The sequence below is a fragment of the Lasioglossum baleicum genome, chromosome 5 (assembly GCF_051020765.1).
Source record: "Lasioglossum baleicum chromosome 5, iyLasBale1, whole genome shotgun sequence".
Taxonomy (NCBI): Eukaryota; Metazoa; Arthropoda; class Insecta; order Hymenoptera; family Halictidae; genus Lasioglossum; species Lasioglossum baleicum.
This window is the reverse complement of record NC_134933.1, coordinates 6,749,565-6,771,194: the sequence shown is the minus strand read 5'-3', so window position 1 is coordinate 6,771,194 and position 21,630 is coordinate 6,749,565. Positions and strand designations below refer to the sequence as shown.

Sequence of the window (21,630 nt, the reverse complement as noted above, 5' to 3'; positions counted from 1 at the left end):
TCTTCCATCCGCCATTCCTTTTGCTTAAGACATTAATATTCTACCATGTTCAGGTCTCTTCATTAATTTCAATAAATCAACCCCAGCTTAAGGTGAAGTAAATCATAATTCTTTTCGCTTCGAATATTAATCCGGCTACATCCCGAGCGTAATTAATTTCAATAAATCACTTAGGGCCATACCGATCGTAATTCTTTCCGCTTTAAATACTAGATAATAGAATCGAGTATTGCAGAACGAACTGTTACAGAAGTTCGCCGGGAACCCGATGCCCTATTTTCCGTGCAATTAATGGCGCTATCAGATATAACCGAAACTGGACTCGTTAGTTATTGTAATTACAGTAATTTGTATTATTTCCAATATTTCCAACTGTTTTTGATTAATTCCCCGCATCCGTATGCAGTCATTTATTCCATCTGGTGCCCACACGCACGTGTTCCCGAATCCGCCCCGGGCTAAAAACGGCGTAAATCGGATTGTGCTCTCTATCCGATTTTAATCGGTCGATATTGTGCATTATTTATTTTTCGCATTCGTTAATCAGTCGATGCATGATAGATTATCTCCTACGGGAGCACGGAACGGTTTTGGTTTGACGACAAGCGAGCATTAATGCCGCCCATATTTTTCGAAGTTTAAATTTAATTATCGGACGAGTGCACTTCATTCTCCCCGTGCCAAAATACAAATGGCGTTCGGCTATGGGATAATTGATATTTTCAATCCACGTGGAATTGCTCGGAAGACCGGAACGCAATTGTTGAATTCCGCGGATTTTTCGATCGCGAAAAAACACCATTCGCACAAGTGAACTTCGATAATCTTAAATTTATATGTACGCGCAATAACGTTTACGGTTTTCAAGTGCATCCCTTTGTTCTTCTGTTTAACTCTGCAATGGTATGTTTGAGTCTCTCGTGACCCGAACAAAATTTTTGTGCAACAGCAAATGTATAGTTCCTTTAGCTTCTTTCTAAACATTTGTGTAAAACCTGAAATATTTTGTAGTCCGATTGAACCACTTGAGGATTAATAATAATCGGCATTTTTTTTTAAAGAAATGCTCTTATCATAAAAATACTTGCACAAGTAAGAAATCGTTTCCTTCAACGAAGTGTTAATTAACTTTCTTGGGCGCAGCATTAATTACACACTCTCGACAAATATTCACGCGTTCGTGGAATTTTTAAATCCACATTTTCCCGGTGGTAATACGAACTTGTCACGGTTCAATAAATTTTTACGCTATCAAGATCCACTGGAACAGTTCTCCTCGGCTGGCCGTTGCTCGCATGACGCTGAAATTATAGTACGTCTTCCTACACGTGCTTAACTGGGTCAATTTATTACTAGGAATGCTATTGCATTCTTCTCGCTGCGATTCTCTATTTTTTCCTTGGTGCTCCTGCCGTTTTATTTCCTCGTATGGATTCAAGGAAGTCTAACAGTGAAGTCAAATTAACATTAACTATGAGATTTAAAAAAAAAACAAAAAATCATACCAGTCTCTCTCTCTCTCGCTCTCTCTGTATTGGTTATTAATTTTTCGCTGATGATGCAGGGAAATTGCTATTCTCGGGCGCATCCATTCTTTGAAATAATGACGAAACTGCACCAAGACCGCGTAATGGCGCATATTGTGCACGATCGCATAGCATGCGTGCCGGTACACCTGATTCTCATGCCATTCAACTTGACTTTTGCAGTGTTGCTACTTTCACTTCATTGAAACGTAGCCTAGAAAGCGTATTATGGTGTCACTTGTATTACGAAAGCGAGGGTAACACCTGCATATACAATGTATGTAGGCTGCAATCATTGACACAACGATTTATTTTTAATATTCATTATACATTATCTGTTTATTCTTAATATTTACTATATCCCGTGTATCATTGTACTAGCGCTTATTCCAACGTGTGTAGTAAACGTTGTTAGCATGAAACACATGATCTCGAAAACTCATCGAAAGTGAATCAGCACGTTTTTTTTACAGAGTTAAAAATCCATTTATGTCTTGGTGTATTTTTACTTCCATCGTGAAGTATTGATTATTTCATCCTAAATTTATAATTAGACCAATCAGGATGGTGATTAGACAATGGGTGGTTGTAATAAATATAGATAGATGAAACATGGAACAATAATGCTATCACTTATTCAAGTTTTTAATAGAAGATTCCTATATGATTGTTCGTTGCAGAAAACACGGAAACTATTTATTATGCATAATGAAATTGCAGGTCGAATAACAAATAGCATTTTTCTTTTCCTACTTCAACACATTGTATCGAACATTGAATTGAACGATATGTACCATTTATACCGCGTTTCAAATTAACATTGTTCCCCCCGTTGTTACGTTCGAATGCTTGGCAAATCCGCTGTACAGCATAATATGCATTCATTTTATACTGTGTAATCCATAGTTGAACGGACGAAGATGTTCCACAGCTGTGTATAAATCAATAGTAGTACGCGCAACGTCGTTAATCGCAATATCGCATGATAAATAGCATGTTTCATTCCCTCCCCCGTTATTTATACAAGTACGGCATACAGTCTTCCAATATGATAGACGATATATTGTCCGAGCTTGTCAAAATTATCGAATGGAATTATTAATCGGCCGTACATCATCCGTGGTGACACCACGATGAATGTCTTGGTGCAACGTGCAATTTTTCTAGCGTTAGCCCTAACATTACAATCAATTTCCTTCGTTTTCGAGAGCACTCCAATTTTGTACGGTTCGGGGCTCTGATTTATTCTCGTCGGTAATAGCTGGCAAGAAATTTGTTAGAGAATACTCGAGTTACGCGGATTCGGAAGTTCGTATCGGAGCATTACTTACCACGAAATCAGTATCGAAATCTTAGGAAGTGCTCCAAGTTCGATTGGAGTCTCTCCAGTCTCTGCGCCGCGTCGGTCGGGGAGGGTTCTAATTAAATCCATTATTTTATAGAGAACTTCGAAGTTGGACCAACAGGAAGTAAAATGCGTAATTAGCGCCGGAAACGTATCAGTGAACTCGAAGATGCAGTAAACTGATATTACCGCCAGTCTTCCTTACCAGTAATTAATTTCTACTTACACGGGGATCGCAATGAACCGTAATTATATGGAAGAAATCGAGCTTCTGCGTTTCCTTTTTTAAACGAACGCTTTACGGAAAACCTGTTGGACAGCGTTCCGTCATATGTACATATGTGCTACATTCGAAGGAAACTTGATAATTTCTTTTGTCGAATAATCATTCCGCTACATTGTCATCAACTACATTACACTGAGAAAAAAATCCTATCGAAACAAAAAAAATATACGTTGATTCAATAAGATGTACTGTTGAATAGTGCCAATATCATATGAACTTATTTTAATATTTAATACTATTAGATTTCAATAGCAAAACTCATTTCCGCCAATCATATAAGCGAATAGCTTGACCATCAATGGCATCAATGTTTTCAAAAAAATAAGATATGCCCCCAAACCAATTCCAGTATAAATCAATACATTTCTCAAATTTTTTTAACAACATATCTGATTGAAGGAAAAAAAGAAATATTACGAATAATAATGTACGGTATTGAATCGAATAATATTTTCAATCATTTCATGATAGACAATTCAAATACATCACGATTTGCCTCTAAATTTCATACTATTGAAAAGAATACATTGATATTCATCGAAGTAAAAAAATTACAATAACACGCGTGTTATTGAAGCTGAAACTTTTTTTTCTCAGTGTAGAAAACAAATCAATATTTTTATCGCAAGTGATAATCCCAAAACAATTTCCTCGACTGTGCTACATTAGAAACAAGCTGAATTTTCTTCTAAATAATAATCTCGAAATAGATTCGTCAATTGTGCTACATTAGAAAACAAAGCAATATTTTTATCGCAAGTGATAATCCCAAAACAATTTCCTCGACTGTGCTACATTAGAAACAAGCTGAATTTTCTTCTAAATAATAATCCCAAAATAGATTCGTCAATTGTGCTGCATTAGAAAACAAATGAATATTTTTATCTCCAGTGATAATCCTAAAACAATTTTCTCGACTGTGCTGCATCAGAAACAAGCTGAATTTTCTTCTAAATAGTAATCCCAAAATAGATTCGTCAATTGTGCTGCATTAGAAAACAAATGAATATTTTTATCTCCAGTGATAATCCTAAAACGATTTTGTCAACTGCACTGTATTAAGAAAGAAAATCATTTATGTGACATTTGTTTAACGATAAAACAAAAATCTGAAAATATCGAGTCGACTTTAACGTTACGAGAAATTCTTCTCCATGACGCAGTTGTACTTGAATTATAGATATATAATTAAAATATACATTCCGATAATAATATAAGTTTCATAAGTTTCGATCAGAGCAGATAACGAGAAGTTCTCGAAAGTAAAAGTTCTAGCTTCAATACAATTGATTCACAGTTCAAAGCTTGTTTGTGTTCCTGTTGCGCAGCCATGTTTAAAAACTTTCCTACATTGCAGCTTGTTTCCAGTCTTATTATGCAGCTTCTAAAATATCTGCTCCGTGAGAATCTGCAATATATCTTTCTTATGAATTAATTATTTAAATCCTACTAATTTAAAATGCTACTGCATTGTCGTGTGTCCACGTAAGTTTTTAATTCGAACGTCAAGCTTGACGTCACAGCGAATGAGCGATGTTCCGCAGCCGGGCGGGCGTTTGATGCGTTTTTTGCGAAAAATATGAGGCTTGCAATCGCATTAGCGACGGGGAACAGACAAAACGAAACACAGAGGCTGCATTCGGGTGTCGGTTCTGTAACGGAAGTGCATGGGGGACGTCGATAATGGCGGCGCATCGATCAACGTCCCTTGATCCTTTTTAATGCTAACCCTCGGCAAACAAACGGGCAAAATATCGCGCGACCAGTGCACATGTCGGGGCCGAAATTAATGCACACGATATCGCGGCCGCGCGGCCGTACGTTCATTTGTCAGAATTTCTATATGCATGTAAAAATCGCAGAACTTTGGAACGAACGGTCACCGTGTGCAGTCTGCTTCGAGCCGAATCAGCGAAATTGTCGTTGCAGACACCTGCGGCAGGATCGGGCATACATATCTCTCTCTCTCTCTCTCTCTCTCTCTCTCTCTCTCTCTCTCTCCTTCTCTCTCCCTTTGTCTATGTACGCGTACGTATATCTATGTATGTATGGTACGTGGGTACACAAACGTTCCTCTTGAATATTCATCCGAATACATTATTCCCGGCAACTTACTTCGACATTTAAATAAGTCAACGAATTGCACGCCGCCCCGAAGCGTCATTATTCGACGCAGACGCGCGAGATCGGCCCAACTAAAAATTAAACGCTTCCCGGCGAAACTTGTCCGCGGCCGTGCTTGCTCTGATTAAGTCGCGACAAAACGATCAGACACCTCTAGATTTATAATGTTTCTCAATACCAATAACGTGTACAAAGATTTGAGTTGGCCAATTTATGTTGAGACCGCGCTAGTGGCGGCAACTTATGCCTCGCGAAGATATTTTGTTTTGTGGTTCGAAAAAAACGTCATAATTACAAACTTCAAAGAGTGATTTCTCAGGATAAAAGCCTGCTTTATCGGGTGATATACAGTGGGTGTACAAAGTGTTCGTACACTTTTTAAAAACTAATAACTTTTTTATAATTGTACCGAACGACCTGATTTTTTATGATCAATTAGAAACATTGGTTTACGAAACAATATGCAGAAAAGATTTTCCAAAAAATTATAATTTACAAGGTCAAATGTAAAAATAAAAAAATGCATTCTTTAAAACTTTTTTATTTGGGCCCTCAATGAAAATTTAAAATATATGTTTTGGAGATCTATAGCAGTTACACGCATGCTGAAAATTTCATTGAAATCGATTAACATACACACGAGCTACAAGCGGTTAAAAATGGTGAAAATCGTAGTTTCCCACGAATTTTGATCAGTTTCTGCGTAAAATCCACAGAATCGTACATCTTTCGATGCCTGTCGTTTTTTCCTGCGCCAATCGATTTCGATGAAATTTTCAACATGTGTATAAAGAACATAGATCTAGAAAATATATATTTTACATTTTCATCAAGGGCCCAAATAAAAAAGTTTCAAAAAATGCCTTTTTTATTTTTACATGCAACCTTGTAAATTGTAATTTTTGAAAAATCTTTTTTGCATATTTGTTCGTAAACTAATGCTTCTAATTGATTATAAAAAATCAGGTCATTTGGTACAATTCTAAAAAAGCTATTAGTTTTTAAAAGGTGTACGAATACTTTGTACACCCACTGTAGTTCAATTTTCCGCTGGATAAATTCAAAAATATCCTCAAAAATTTTTGTGCAAAGTTATGTCTCTCCGTCTTTAATGATTGATTAAACACGTTTAAACATTCATAATGTATTAATATTGGATATCACTATATTCGGGAAAGTCTACAGTATCTTTTGCTGTAAAGAACAATTCAATGTCTTTTATAATAACATCACAATATTTGTTTAAAGTTGAAAAATACGTTTCTTTTTTTAAGTCGTGTTTCTCAAAAACTGTGCATCTAGGAGAAAAATTAAGGGCAGATTCGGAATCAGCGCAAAAAACTCTACAAGAACCACCGAACAGTAATTGTGGAACAAATTTGTTGTTGGTAATTAAATCACTATTCTTCTTGACCATGTCTTATCGTTTTAACGCACCGGTTTTTCATATAAAATGATATAACTCCTAAGAAACAACGTAAATAATAGCAGTTACTTCGTATGTTACTAAACGGAGAATACTGTATACAGATCTATATACAAAATCTTTGTTCACATCATTGGTATTGAGAAACATTAGAAATCTAGAGGTGTCTTATCGTTTTGTCGCTGATGAAGTTTGAAGATTCGCAATGCGATATTCCCTCGAACAAATCGTAAATCCGACTCTTTACGGCCGAAGCGAAGCACCTTTTCTTGTTACGATTATGAGCGAAGACGTTACGGTGTATTGAAATGGAATGTGATAAGTAGACTGTACTTTATGCAAAAGTGTCCGTATCAACTGCGAGATACGGTAGCCATTTAGAAGCTTCTTTCTTTATCTAATAATCGTAAAAAATTGTACATCTATAATACATTCTTGAATTCTTTGAATCTCTTCATTATTTGAAATTCCATCAACAATATAAACGAATGAAAAGTATTTATTTGATTTCACTTTCAGAAACGAATTTGTTCTGCTGCATCGAGGACTGGATTGAAACATTTTTCAATGGGTCGTTCCTGTTAAAAATTATGTCGTGAATGGTGCGATGAATGCGAGGTAATAAGTGTAGAAGTGCTTCGCGCGACGTATACAATTGTGACATTAACAATGTTCATGTAGAAGCAGAATGAAATTATATTCTGTAGAATATGCATGAACGAAATTGCGAATCACTGTGTTGCATTTACATACGTTCGCCTGGACCATTATCACAGTGTATTGTATTCGCTGTGTTGCGGATATTTACGGAAATTAAGTGACATTAGTTGTTAATTTAAAAACGAGACGGTCGGACTACATTAGAAATAATTGCAACAGTCATATAAACGAAACGTCATAATATAAATGGTAACTACTGGAAATTAACAAATTAGCGTAACATCTCTGTAAGTAATTAGGAACATGAATTCAAAAAATGTATGTTAAATGAACAAAATATTTTCAACCTGTAACAATTAAAGTAACATATTGAACATCGAACTTACTTGGAGTAATATTCTTAATGGAATCGAACCCATAAAATTAAAACTGAAATCCATAAAATAAAAATCCTAAAAATCGGTTTATCGGAATGTGTACATCATCATCAAAATGAATTACTAAATTTCTACATGTAGGGCGCAATCAACGTGCAGAAGTCTCATTATTACGCCTCGCCAATAAAATATATAATTACAGTAAATTTTCTATAGATGTGTGTGTGTGTGTGTGCGAAGACCTCGGGGGGATTTCTTCGCATCTATCGCATTTGGTACTACTTTTTGAGCTTCAAAGGCCGAGCCGAACGTAGAGAAGGATAAAGAGGGACCACGTCAATTGTCCGCGTCTCTTTCTTTCTGATGCGCCGTCCTTCCTCGCGTTCGAAACTCTCATCATCGATTAAACCACTAAATACAGTTGAAATTATATCGTGTTTGGTATCATTTTGCATTAGAAAAATGGCAGGAATATGTTGCTGAAAGTTCCATAAAAAAATAATGAAAAATAAAGAAGATTAAATATTAGTGTTACATTGTGTGATGACGCACGGGCGTTTGAACTGTGTCGACGTCTGCGACTCTCCGCGTCGCGTTAGTAGTGGTTCACACCGATATACCGAGCCGAGATCAGATCACTAAGTTGGGGGGGGATATTTTTTTTCGCATCTATCGTACAAAAATTTTCGCATCTATAGAAAATTTACTGTACTAGTTCTAGTTACAAAATCAACGTACCACCGCGAACGAAAAACTCATTGCAACGTCTGCCCAATTCGTATACTCGATGTCCGCGGATGCATATGTTTTGGCAAGCGTGGACGAGGTTGTAACAGGGTGCGGAAGAGCCGTTGCTAAAATTTTCGTAAGATCATCGCGGCGTTCAAGTTCCCGTTGATCACGGTGAAACGGGCCAAACCGGCCGTTGTATACGCGGTAATGTTTTACTTTTACTCGTATTTGATTACGGCCGGCGATTCCACGAGACGTGGCCAGTCGACCGCGATGCAAATGATGCACTCTCCAGAATTAAAGTGTTTGCAAGCTACACCTGCACCCGAATGCAACGGCGCGGAAGGGACGACGCAGCGCGCTACTCTTTGCTGGACGAGTACGTCCTGCACAGTTCAGGCGCTCGTTTCATTTTCCATTTGTTAAATTTCTCTCTCCACTGTCTGCTGTTGTTGCCCTCTTTTTTACTCTCGCTCTCTCCCTCTCTCTCTTTCCACGCGATGATCGATGCTTCTGCACGGTGTCTCATTTATTGCGCCTGCACTTCCGGCCGTTTCATCTTCGGCTGTTTTTCTCCTGGCGTTCATCGTCGCGCTTGTTACTACAGGAATCATCAACGAAAATGATTTATCTACGCTTCTCTTATTACACGTATCCACTATTTAACGTTGCCTTCATAATTCAGTTTGTTGGAATTTGTTTTTAACCGACTTCGAAAAAGGCGGAGGTCACTCAATTCGATCTGCATGTGCCTTTTCGTTTTTTTTTTCTATGTATGTTTTGATTGTATTGTATTTAAGTTAAAATTATTTCATACCTTTTAGTGCATTTTTTAGTGCGTTTTTTAAAACTGAAATACAGTTGAATAATTCTTACGCTAAACATTGATTTCGAAAGAATTGATTTGACCACATAATGCGAGATAATCTCTTGATTTATGAATGGAAGTCATAATCATCATAGAAGTGATTGATCACATCAGTAAGCACCGGTAATTTTCCTTGGCGTTACATAAAATGTAATGTGCGTGTATCATTCATCTCGAAGATTGTTTTAAAAGAATATTTCCGCAGAGACATGAAATCTGATATTTTTCGAATGAGAGTATATTTCGAGGTGTGTTTTATTGGTGGATCATGAATGTAATTAGCATAAGTTAGGAAACATCGTTCTAGCCTGGAAGCTAAATATGTCAGTGTTAAGGTGAGTCGGGTTCACCGAGCAACTGTGATCGCTCCTAAACGTCTCCGGAAATCCGCTGATCGTGATAGATCTCTGTATAATGTCCATAAAGTTCCAGGACGGTGCAAGGTTTATGGTCTACTCTTAGCCCGGCAAGACCTGCGCATTGTCCACATTGCCTCTATCCCCATACAGCTGTAAATCACTGCCGGATTTCTGATTCATCGGACTTGGATTCCTGATTCATTGGAATACTGTAAACCACCCTTCTGATGCAACCTGGATTCCTCGTATTTTGTGTCCGGGGATCTATGACTGTCTACCTAAATAACAAACTTATGCGCACAATTTTCTTTCCCATTCTCATCAATTCTGAATTAGTCGAGGGGATACGCACATCCGGATAAAAGAACCTCATTGTTTAATACATGGCTTTCTACATAAATAATTGGGTCTAAGGAAGTGTGTTAGTCTTCTTTTCATACACAATGACTAGGCTACGGGTTTTTTATGCATAATAAAAACTTTGTGCATCCATAGCAGGATGTAGGGGAACTGCGTATACATCTATTTCTTCTTTTAATCATTTTAATCAGTTACAAATAATATAATCAGTAGACTGCGGATCTTTATGCAGAATAAGTGTTCGCATTGATTGCAGGACACAGGAGCCAAATAAATATTGCATTCTTCTTTCAATTATCCTATTTTGCTGAAGCTAATCCCTTGATGTCCTCAAATATTTTTAACATGTTCACTGCTTTAAATTGTACCTACCCATCCTTGCCGTATCTTGTTGATCTTTATGCAGAATAAGTGTTCGCATTGATTGCAGGACACAGGAGCCAAATAAAAATTGTGTTCTTCTTTTAATCATCCTATTTTGCTGAATCTAATCCATTGATGTCCTCAAATATTTGTAACATGTCCACTGCTTTCACTTGTTCCTACCCATTCTTGTCGGATCTTGTTGATCTTTATGCAAAATAAGTGTTCGCATTGATTGCAGGACACAGGAGCCAAATAAATATTGCATTCTTCTTTCAATTATCCTATTTTATTGAAGCTAATCCATTGATGTCCTCAAATATTTGTAACATGTCCACTGCTTTCAATTGTTCCTACCCATTCTTGTCGTATCTTGTTGATCTTTATGCAGAATAAGTGTTCGCATTGATTGCAGGACACAGGATCCAAATAAATATTGCATTCTTCTTTCAATTATCCTATTTTGCTGAAGCTAATCCATTGATGTCCTCAAATATTTTTAACATGGTCACTGCTTCAAATTGTACCTACCCATTCTTGTCGTATATGCATAAACTCCGCAGACGAATACATACAGATTATAATATACCAAATATCAATGTTCCCAGAACTCGTTAGAAGCCGAGCAAGTATTCCGAGTTTCCACGGGGAGGCCGAATAGCGAAAAAGCTTCGAAATTCCATATAAAATATCTCGGAAATAAATGTACCTGGCAAATACATTATTGCTGGAATAATTGCGCCTCGTATGGCAGATTCCATCCCCACGGTCCGTGCCGGAGGCTTCCGGATACCGCGAGATGCCTTTGTATTTTCAACGAAGCTCCAGTTACCTCGGGGGAGCATACTTAAGCAAACATTGGACGACGCATAATCTCGTGAAAAACAATAATGCACGTTGTTCGCCGTACCATTAGCTTGATAGAGATATTATCCCATTTTTTACTACACAGGCGAACAACAAATCCGTTCCCTGGTTTACATGGCGTCTCTGCAGTACTCTGCACGTACACGATTGTAATTGCTTTCGTTTTAACCGAACGTCGATCAGTGTATTATTGAAATTCTGCTGACTGTGGATTTTGCACATTTGTGACAGGGATCAGTGAACCGAGTACAAAACGATGGAAACATTTCAGGAATTCAAAAATATTTTCCGATTTTATCCATCTCATTAAGATTATTAAAAAATGAAATTAATGTTTGCGCAGTTCACGTATGCGTTTCTATGCAATTAAATTTTGAAGAACTCGAATGCGAAAATTCGATTTGTTGATATTTTCCTGTCTGCGGATTTCATGAATTTATAACAGACAAAGCAATGGAAACATTTCAAAAGAATTGAAAAATATTTTCGGATTATTTCCGACTGATTAAAATGATTAAGAAATGAACGTGTATGGAATTCGCGTATGTGAATTTCTGTATACTTGATTTTTCAGAATTTGGTCTACTCCTTTGATCAACTTAATGTCCGTGTTGCATTAAGGTGTACTTTCCATAAAAATCGGTCGTTACGTGGCACGAGATTCTGTAGAAGTATGCGAGGAAATCGATAGCTGATAACACGTAGAATTGTCGCAGATAATATCGCGCCGCGAAAAACGCGGACCGTGTTCCTCGCAACCACTTTACGATAGGTGGCCTTATCCTTGGATCTGCGATCGATATCCCCGAGATAGCGATCCTACTTACATAAGCCCGCATTAACATTCGCTGTCGGAACCCCGTTCTGGCAGATTTACAATTCCGAGGTTAACGAACAGTTCAAGAAATCCCTCTTACAGCTCGATCCACACTCCGGCCGGGTAATTCTATTTTCCACCATCGGTAATTACATTTCGCTAAGTGCGTTGTCGCGAAGCATTTTCATTTTTCTCGAGTCTTAGTTCTTTCGCTGCTTGCAATCTCAGCTTCACATTTCTTACGGGAAAATTGACAGCTGCTTTTTCCCGGTTTCTTGCCGGTGCCGGATTTTATTGAAGAACAAATTTCACGAAAGAGTTAAAAACTGCAGCAGAATGTAAGAATTATTCTTCTGAACTATCTTAGAGTCCGAGTTTAGTCTATTCAAGTTAAATCTGAACCTACTGGTCAAACGGCCGGTTTTATATTTTTCATTTTATAATTATTGAAATTATGAAGTTGCGTTCATGGTAATTGATTCGATAAATTTTGCAAATGTAATCTGATCAAATGTAAGCAGAAATAAATAGATCCTTGTCATTATTATAAGCTAAAACATTTTAATCGCTTTTAGAGCTCGGTAAAATTTATTTCTTCTTAGACATAAATTTATTTGTTTCTGTGTGTTTTATAGTTAAACGAGATGGCAGAAAAATATATTTAAAATGATTTTCGGAGAGATACGTGGTTCTCTGAGAATGATCCGATTCTTCCTGAGTTGTCATCGTATTTGTCCCGATAAAATCGTTAACAGCTCCAATAGACACGGGTACCACTGGTAGACACTGTGCACACATAATACCTTTGATACGATAGTGACCACTAAACATAGTTAATTGACGAGTACACATTACAAAGGCTATCGATTCGGTTTGGGTAGACTTTGGCAAGCCCGAGTCACCTAATCTGTATTAGGGGGAAGATGATAAGCTTTTGACATTGACGTGAAATCAGTGCAATAGGTGAACAGAATAATAGGGGTCTCTAGAGCTACTGTTTACCACCGATGATAGATGCACAACGCCACGTTTAATTATGTTAGTTTAATTATGTTAATGGGCTCTGTTACGAATGCTCAAATCGTACACATTATTTATAGGATTTCTCTTATTAAAGGATTTCCCATTTATTAAAAACAAAACGAACACAAGTGCTGAATTGAATAGACAATTTAATAAAATGGATTTCGCACTGTGAATTTGCGTTTTGTTCAGATTTTATTCGCTTTTGGAAACGTTTCTGCCAATTAGAAAATACCATAGAATCGCTCATGGATGTTTTAACGTGACTAGTATGGCATTGTCTTATGAAATTAACAAGATTAAATGATTTTAATACGTTGCTTCATAAAAATTTATTTTATCACGACTTTTATAACGATATTAAGCTTGAATAAAGAAATCTATTTAAAAATTTCTGACATAAAATCGGAAACCGTTGATTTGACTTGTCGTGGTACGGTTAGTGTTAATTATTTATACGATGAATTAAGTGCACGATGCGTCGAATTCATTAATAGTATACACATTTATTTCTAATGAGAAATTCAAAGAGATGGAGTAATCTCGTGAAACCTTTGCAATTTTAATAATTACGGAATAAAAATGTGAGAAAACGGTGATTTCTGATCCGTAAATTCAGCGTTAGTCTGTCCCCGTCGAGTGTCTTTCTCGATAGCCGTCACGTCGCATTAATTTTTAATCCATAATCCTGGCTGCGGCGGGCATAATTCGAAACGCGCGTAGCGAAGACAGTGTCTATATGACACACGGGGTGATAATATTTGTCTACATATGTCGGGTCGACTAATGCGTTGAAATGCCGATAATGATGACACCGTAATTCACCGAACGGTGATTGCTGTGCTCGAATCAGACATCAGCGCGCGCGGCGGCGGCTGGTGATTTGCGGGGATAGAAAGCTGAAAACAGCGTGGGCTCGTTTAGCGCACTACAAACGCGCGTACGCCGAGTAATTGGGAGATTAAGTGCAACCAATCGATGTTAACATCGGTGCTCGAATCGAACGCGATAACTATGCGGAATTTACAACACTATATAACCCATAAACACGCCTGAAAGCATTAGGCTGTCTTATAAGTTCGCTTGGCACCTCGTAACACCACCCTTCCATTAACGTCTCAGACGTGTCCTCGAAAATCGTGGAAAAATTTTTCTTTCTTCTTTGACAAGCACATTACAGCGGTCTCTATTATCTCCACTCTTCACATGTGTATAGTTCAGTTATTTCACCAATCAACAAATTAAGCAACTGTTCCGTTATTCGAAGTCTCGTATTTTCCTGCCTAGTTCGGATAATTGAGGTGACCTTATGGTGATTCCATACATTAAAAATCTATATAAATACTTCATGTTATTACTAAACTGCGGATCTTTTTAGGCAAAATAAAAATTTTCCATCTGAATTGCGTGAAATTGGGGAAATCAAAATTTAATTTCTTTCTTAATATGTACAGTAAGGAGCATAACTGATTCCACACACTTTAAATCAGACCAACTTTTTTGAATGGACCAAACGACTTCAATTTCTCTGTAATTTCTCTGTGGGGATTGCTGAACGCGGTGACGTACTACCGAGCGGCGCGCGGGGAGGTGTAACGGTTAAATTGATTAATAATTTATATCTCCTAAACGCATATAGGCTTTTTTTAAAAATTTTATAAAAATATTGCATTGTTATCCAGTCCCGAGCATCGTTTAAAATTTCAAGTCTCTTAGCTCATCGGGAAGTTAGTTTCAAATCAATTGCAAAATTTGCACCGAACAGACAGACAGACAAGAAAGCGAGCTAATAAAAACGTAGTAGAAAATACAATTTTGAAAAATCCATTTTCCTTAATGGAAAGCTAAACGATTTTCTGGAAAACGAGATATCGAATCCGATAAATTCATTTCACATTTTCGACTTATCAGAATCCCCCCTTCTACGGCGTTGTAGCACCGATATCGGGACACCCTGTATAAGATAGTTTTACTGTGAAATGGTTTTTCTCTTCGTTTAGGCGAGGTCCATAACACGATTCCGTGCACGGTCGGCGAATTACCGAATTTCGAGGTACAGGTGAAAAATGACTGGGACCGTTATAACGAACGCTCGGTGTCAGCGTGGCGAAAGTGTAGACAGTGGCCCGAGCGTGGGAAAGCAACGAGGTACCCAGTGGATGTCAAAGAGCATCAGGACGGATTTAACGGATCTAAAAGTTACGAGGGAATCGCACGGTTCATAAGATCCGAACTCGGTTCGTTATTCCTCTCGTTGTGAGGAAGCGAGAGTCGGTTATCTCTTAATCCGAGGCTGAACTTCACAGACTTTAATCTTGTGATTAGAGGCCGGGCCCTTTGATTCCACCTGCGTCTGATCATTACCACATTCTCTTAATCAGTGCAGGTTTTAATCTGAATCGCTTCGAATAAGTTGAAAACTTCTGTTCCAACTCGTATTAGTAAACGGATACGTCATGAATCCGGTTTGGGGCGGTGACAAAAAATTGTTTCACTGTAAAACCACTCTACTGTGAGTCTAGAGTTACAATGTTGCTAACAAAAGCACTTCACGAGGATTCGATTCATTTTTACTGAATAAATTTTGTGCATAATATTTATTCACGTAAAATTAGATACAAGGATTGTTGTGTAACATCTAGATTTTATGTAAATAAAATAATAATTGATTAAAAATACGAAACTCGGTTTTCGAGTAATTTATCAAAAATGAATTTCATATTTGCTTTTCAACCATGTTGTTGTTGGAAGCCACAGGAAAAACATACATTTGCAGGGGTTAATCAAATTATTGGAGTCACAGGAGGAAAGATATATTTATAACCCATTTGCAATTCAATGCTTCATAAATAAACTGCGAAATAAAAATTGTTTGCATCAAAAGCAAGACATGGGAACACCAGGCAGTGGTTTTATTAAATCATAACGTTGATATTTTTAAATCCTTTTTATCTTTCCCGTTTGGAATATTTCTGTCGTAAGTGCATGCAAATCCTATTCGCAAACCACTTTATGAAAATAATAAAAATTCAGTGTGGCTGTATTTTCAATTTGAAAGTGGACGATTGAAACGTAAGCTCGTCAATTTATGAAAGTGGCCTCGATATAATTTTCCGACTGTAATTGCGTCTTTGTTGCGCAAAGAATCGTGGGAGTTTGATGGCGGTAGATTCATCCTGACGTCGTTGTCTCGTTGGCGGAACAACACGCCTGACTATCAACAAGTCAGCATCCACATGGAAATTCAATTTGAGCTGCAGTGATTGCGAGTCCCGTGACGGCTACAGGTGACAATGTTCGTGAGACCGTGCCATGGAAATGCCAGGTCGAATAATCTGAAATTGAAATTACGGAAGTTAAGAGCTTTGTTCCAGAGTCCCAAGCACAACTGCCACTACGGGGGCTAACGCGACAAGGCACCCCGACGCAAACGTGGAATCGTTTGACTAATTCCAAAGGAATTTTGAATTTTCCGATCTGCCTATCTCGCGGGCTCGTTTCTCCGTTTTCCAGAAAACCTCTCTCGCTGCAGTGCCCGTAACATTTCATTTTCGTATTAATCGAATGGTAAAGTATTTTTGTTTTTCTTATGAAACTCTCTGAAACAAATATTTGTGACATTTTTCTCATTAGAATGATATCAAACACGGTACAATTGGGTTGTTCACTATTTTGTTTATTTCGTTTCGCTGCTATGAATTGCAGCTCAAAATGAGACGTTCTAAAGAAGAAAGACCAGACGTATTGTCAGTTTATTTTTACGGTTGAGCGCGGAACGGTTGCGCGAGTTCAGAAACTACGCGGGCAAAGTGTTTTTGTTCGTTTACGGCGATTGCCTAATTTCGCTCCGAAAATTGAAACGCGCCGAGGACGGCGCATTTTCGCGATTCCTGAGAATTACAAGGCCGGGATTAGGTGAACGTCACCTTTCGCCTCGTATCCGAGAGCAATCTTTCGTCGCCGTAACGCCTAACAAGACGTTTTGTGCGAGGATATCGGGGGAAAAGTTTCGGCTGCAAACATCAAGCAAAACTGGTGACAGAGCGCCGATGTTAGGTGAAATACGCCCGCGAGACAACAGCTGCTCGTATAAGTTTAATCCTACGCGCAATATAACCTGCTGGGAGGAGCGACCTCTTCTCTCCTGGTGTCCCCCTTCTCTCTCTCTCCCGCCTCGGAATCTCACCAGTTCCTTACTCAATCCCTTATTCCTCTTGTTGTGTTCTCAGTATGATGTAATAAAGAGTCTCTGCCTCCTCCCTTTCACTTCCCTCCCGCTAAATTCCCTTCTTTGCCCTTCTACCTTCAACCAGAGGCTGCTGAAAAATTCTGCTCTTCTGCTGGCTTCGATATTGAACTTGATTAGGGTCTGACAACAACTGAAACCCGCAAGGACTATAACCACGGGTAAATCAATTTACGGTTCCCTTTCGATATAAGACGACGATGTATTTTTCGCAATGAGAAAATCTCGCAGCGCTCTTGTTCTTTTGAAATTCGAACATCTGTAAAATCTTTAAAAATTTTTTTCTTCATTGGATCCAGCAAAGATCCCCCTTAAATGCTTCACTGGTTAAAATAATTTGCAAAATTCTAGTCTAATTCTTTGAGGACACATATTTTCGAGTGATGTGAAGCTGTTTATGTGAAACTTCTATGGCGATTGCACACCTTCTCCGAGTTTGCCCGAACAGCGTTTCACCTCGGGGCGTGACGGATCAGACTCATTCACTGCACAGCAAAGTTTTCACTGCGATAAAAATCGCGAAATAAAAATAAAAAGGAAATTCGCATAACGTAGGACTAAGGCAGAATAACGGGATGGACGTCAGGCTGACAAATATGGAAATACAAACGGAATTTGTATAGAAAACAGCATTGAAAGCGTTTCACCTCGGTGCGTGACGGATGAGACTCATTCACTGCACAGCAAAGTTTTCACTGCGATAAAAATCGCGAAATAAAAATAAAAAGGAAATTCGCATAACGTAGGACTAAGGCAGAATAACGGGATGGACGTCAGGCTGACAAATATGGAAATACAAACGGAATTTAGTATAGAAAACAGCATTGAAAGCGTTTCACCTCGGTGCGTGACGGATCAGACTCATTCACTGCACAGCAAAGTTTTCACTGCGATAAAAATCACGAAATAAAAATAAAAAGGAAATTCGCATAACGTAGAACTAAGGCAGAATAACGGGATGGACGTCAGGCTGACAAATATGGAAATACAAACGGAATTTGTATAGAAAACAGCATTGAAAGCGTTTCACCTCGGTGCGTGACGGATCAGACTCATTCACTGCACAGCAAAGTTTTCACTGCGATAAAAATCGCGAAATAAAAATAAAAAGGAAATTCGCATAACGTAGAACTAAGGCAGAATAACGGGATGGACGTCAGGCTGACAAATATGGAAATACAAACGGAATTTGTATAGAAAACAGCATTGAAAGCGTTTCACCTCGGTGCGTGACGGATCAGACTCATTCACTGCACAGCAAAGTTTTCACTGCGATAAAAATCGCGAAATAAAAATAAAAAGGAAATTCGCATAACGTAGGACTAAGGCAGAATAACGGGATGGACGTCAGGCTGACAAATATGGAAATACAAACGGAATTTGTATAGAAAACAGCATTGAAAGCGTTTCACCTCGGTGCGTGACGGATCAGACTCATTCACTGCACAGCAAAGTTTTCACTGCGATAAAAATCACGAAATAAAAATAAAAAGGAAATTCGCATAACGTAGAACTAAGGCAGAATAACGGGATGGACGTCAGGCTGACAAATATGGAAATACAAACGGAATTTGTATAGAAAACAGCATTGAAAGCGTTTCACCTCGGTGCGTGACGGATCAGACTCATTCACTGCACAGCAAAGTTTTCACTGCGATAAAAATCGCGAAATAAAAATAAAAAGGAAATTCGCATAACGTAGGACTAAGGCAGAATAACGGGATGGACGTCAGGCTGACAAATATGGAAATACAAACGGAATTTAGTATAGAAAACAGCATTGAAAGCGTTTCACCTCGGTGCGTGACGGATCAGACTCATTCACTGCACAGCAAAGTTTTCACTGCGATAAAAATCACGAAATAAAAATAAAAAGGAAATTCGCATAACGTAGAACTAAGGCAGAATAACGGGATGGACGTCAGGCTGACAAATATGGAAATACAAACGGAATTTGTATAGAAAACAGCATTGAAAGCGTTTCACCTCGGTGCGTGACGGATCAGACTCATTCACTGCACAGCAAAGTTTTCACTGCGATAAAAATCGCGAAATAAAAATAAAAAGGAAATTCGCATAACGTAGAACTAAGGCAGAATAACGGGATGGACGTCAGGCTGACAAATATGGAAATACAAACGGAATTTGTATAGAAAACAGCATTGAAAGCGTTTCACCTCGGTGCGTGACGGATCAGACTCATTCACTGCACAGCAAAGTTTTCACTGCGATAAAAATCGCGAAATAAAAATAAAAAGGAAATTCGCATAACGTAGGACTAAGGCAGAATAACGGGATGGACGTCAGGCTGACAAATATGGAAATACAAACGGAATTTGTATAGAAAACAGCATTGAAAGCGTTTCACCTCGGTGCGTGACGGATCAGACTCATTCACTGCACAGCAAAGTTTTCACTGCGATAAAAATCACGAAATAAAAATAAAAAGGAAATTCGCATAACGTAGAACTAAGGCAGAATAACGGGATGGACGTCAGGCTGACAAATATGGAAATACAAACGGAATTTGTATAGAAAACAGCATTGAAAGCGTTTCACCTCGGTGCGTGACGGATCAGACTCATTCACTGCACAGCAAAGTTTTCACTGCGATAAAAATCGCGAAATAAAAATAAAAAGGAAATTCGCATAACGTAGGACTAAGGCAGAATAACGGGATGGACGTCAGGCTGACAAATATGGAAATACAAACGGAATTTAGTATAGAAAACAGCATTGAAAGCGTTTCACCGAGCGGAAGATCGCGTGGCGACTGCCGAGCAGCCGATTTGAATTCGTGACACGCGGTAAATAGATTTGGCCATGGCAAAGTGACGCTCCGGATCTTCGGCACGGTGCCGGGTACCTGTCTGCCACCAAAACCGGCGGTGTTCTGAAAAGATAGAAGCCGCGCATGACTTGGCTGCCGCCTCGTACCTCGTCCACGGTTCACAACAGTTTATTTCATTTTGTATTCCATAGTTGGCCTCGCCCGACACTGCTGCTACTCTCCGTGGCGTAACGCTCGATTTCATTCGCGTTTTGAAATCTTACACCCCTAGCTCGTGAAATTCCCTCGCCAACATCGAACGCTTCGCGATCCCTCCCCGAATAATAAACCGCGGTCGCTCTTTTCCCTCAAGACGAAATACTGTCGATATATCCGCTACTACTATTTTCACAAATGTAGTGCAAGTCACTTAAAATGCTTAAAATTAGCGCGTGGCCGACTCGAGTGTCAATTTGCGTCTACGCGTAGCTACGCTGAGTTCGATTTTAAATCGAGTTAGTTCATTACCTCTCCATGAGGCGTGTTCCTCAGCGGCTCGCTAATTGCAGTTGAGCACTGACAAGACGCAACACACACTGCGAGAAGTGCACTGAGCAACGAGACAATTTATGGGATGACTTACAAATAGTATTACATGTAACGAAGACGTTGGAACGTGCAAGGAATTGTGTTCGAAATGGGGCGGATGATCAACACAGAGCCGGTCGTCGAGGAAAATCCGACTGACCGTTCTCGGGCTCCACTATACCTTAAACCTAGGTATAGTAGCACGCTTTACGCTTGAATTTGAGCTCTCGAGAAAATTATAGAGGTTGGTTTGCAGTAGCGCTGGCCAAGCTAATCCCACCGTATAATTAACCACTAACAACCGTCCTGGGTTCTCGTACAAACCTACGTCATAACTCATGGCTAAGCTTCCACGAGTGCATGTAAGTGCCTGCCTGTATACCGGTGCACGACGATCGCCTTTCTTTTTTTTCTGTTATTGTTGGTACTATCGGAAAAGAAATACCATGTCCGTGCAATCCGAGAGAGAGAGAGAGAGAGAGAGAGGGAGTAATTAGAAACGTCACGTGCTGCAATCCCAGCGAATCACACTTGTAACGTTATTGATTCGATGATAACAATTGACCAATTTTCTTATGAGCGTCACTTATTATTCAAGGCGAGTCGCGCAATTGGACCGGCAATCTTGCGTTTGGTTGAAGAAGAATAAGGAAGATACAATGCTGCGAGACTCCAATTGTCAACTACACTACGACCTTAACTTGAGCTGTCGTTTGAAGTCATGTGAATATATTAGGAACAATTTTTAAAAAAAATGTATATATATATCGATTGGCTGGAATGTCGAAGAAAGGAGTTGAACATTAAATAATCTAAAAATCATTTAAAAGAGTCAACTTAATCCTAAATACTGTTTTTAACATTTTTTTGTAATGTGTTCATGTTGGTTTTTT

The 21,630-nt window shown here is 38.6% G+C and overlaps 1 protein-coding gene across 2 annotated transcripts in view; it reads left to right on the top strand.

Moving 5' to 3' along the window:
- The window catches only part of Invadolysin (leishmanolysin-like peptidase, invadolysin), a 139,890-nt gene that overhangs the window by 95,961 nt on the left and 22,299 nt on the right, over positions 1 to 21,630 (top strand). The gene's annotated exons all lie outside the window — the stretch shown is intronic.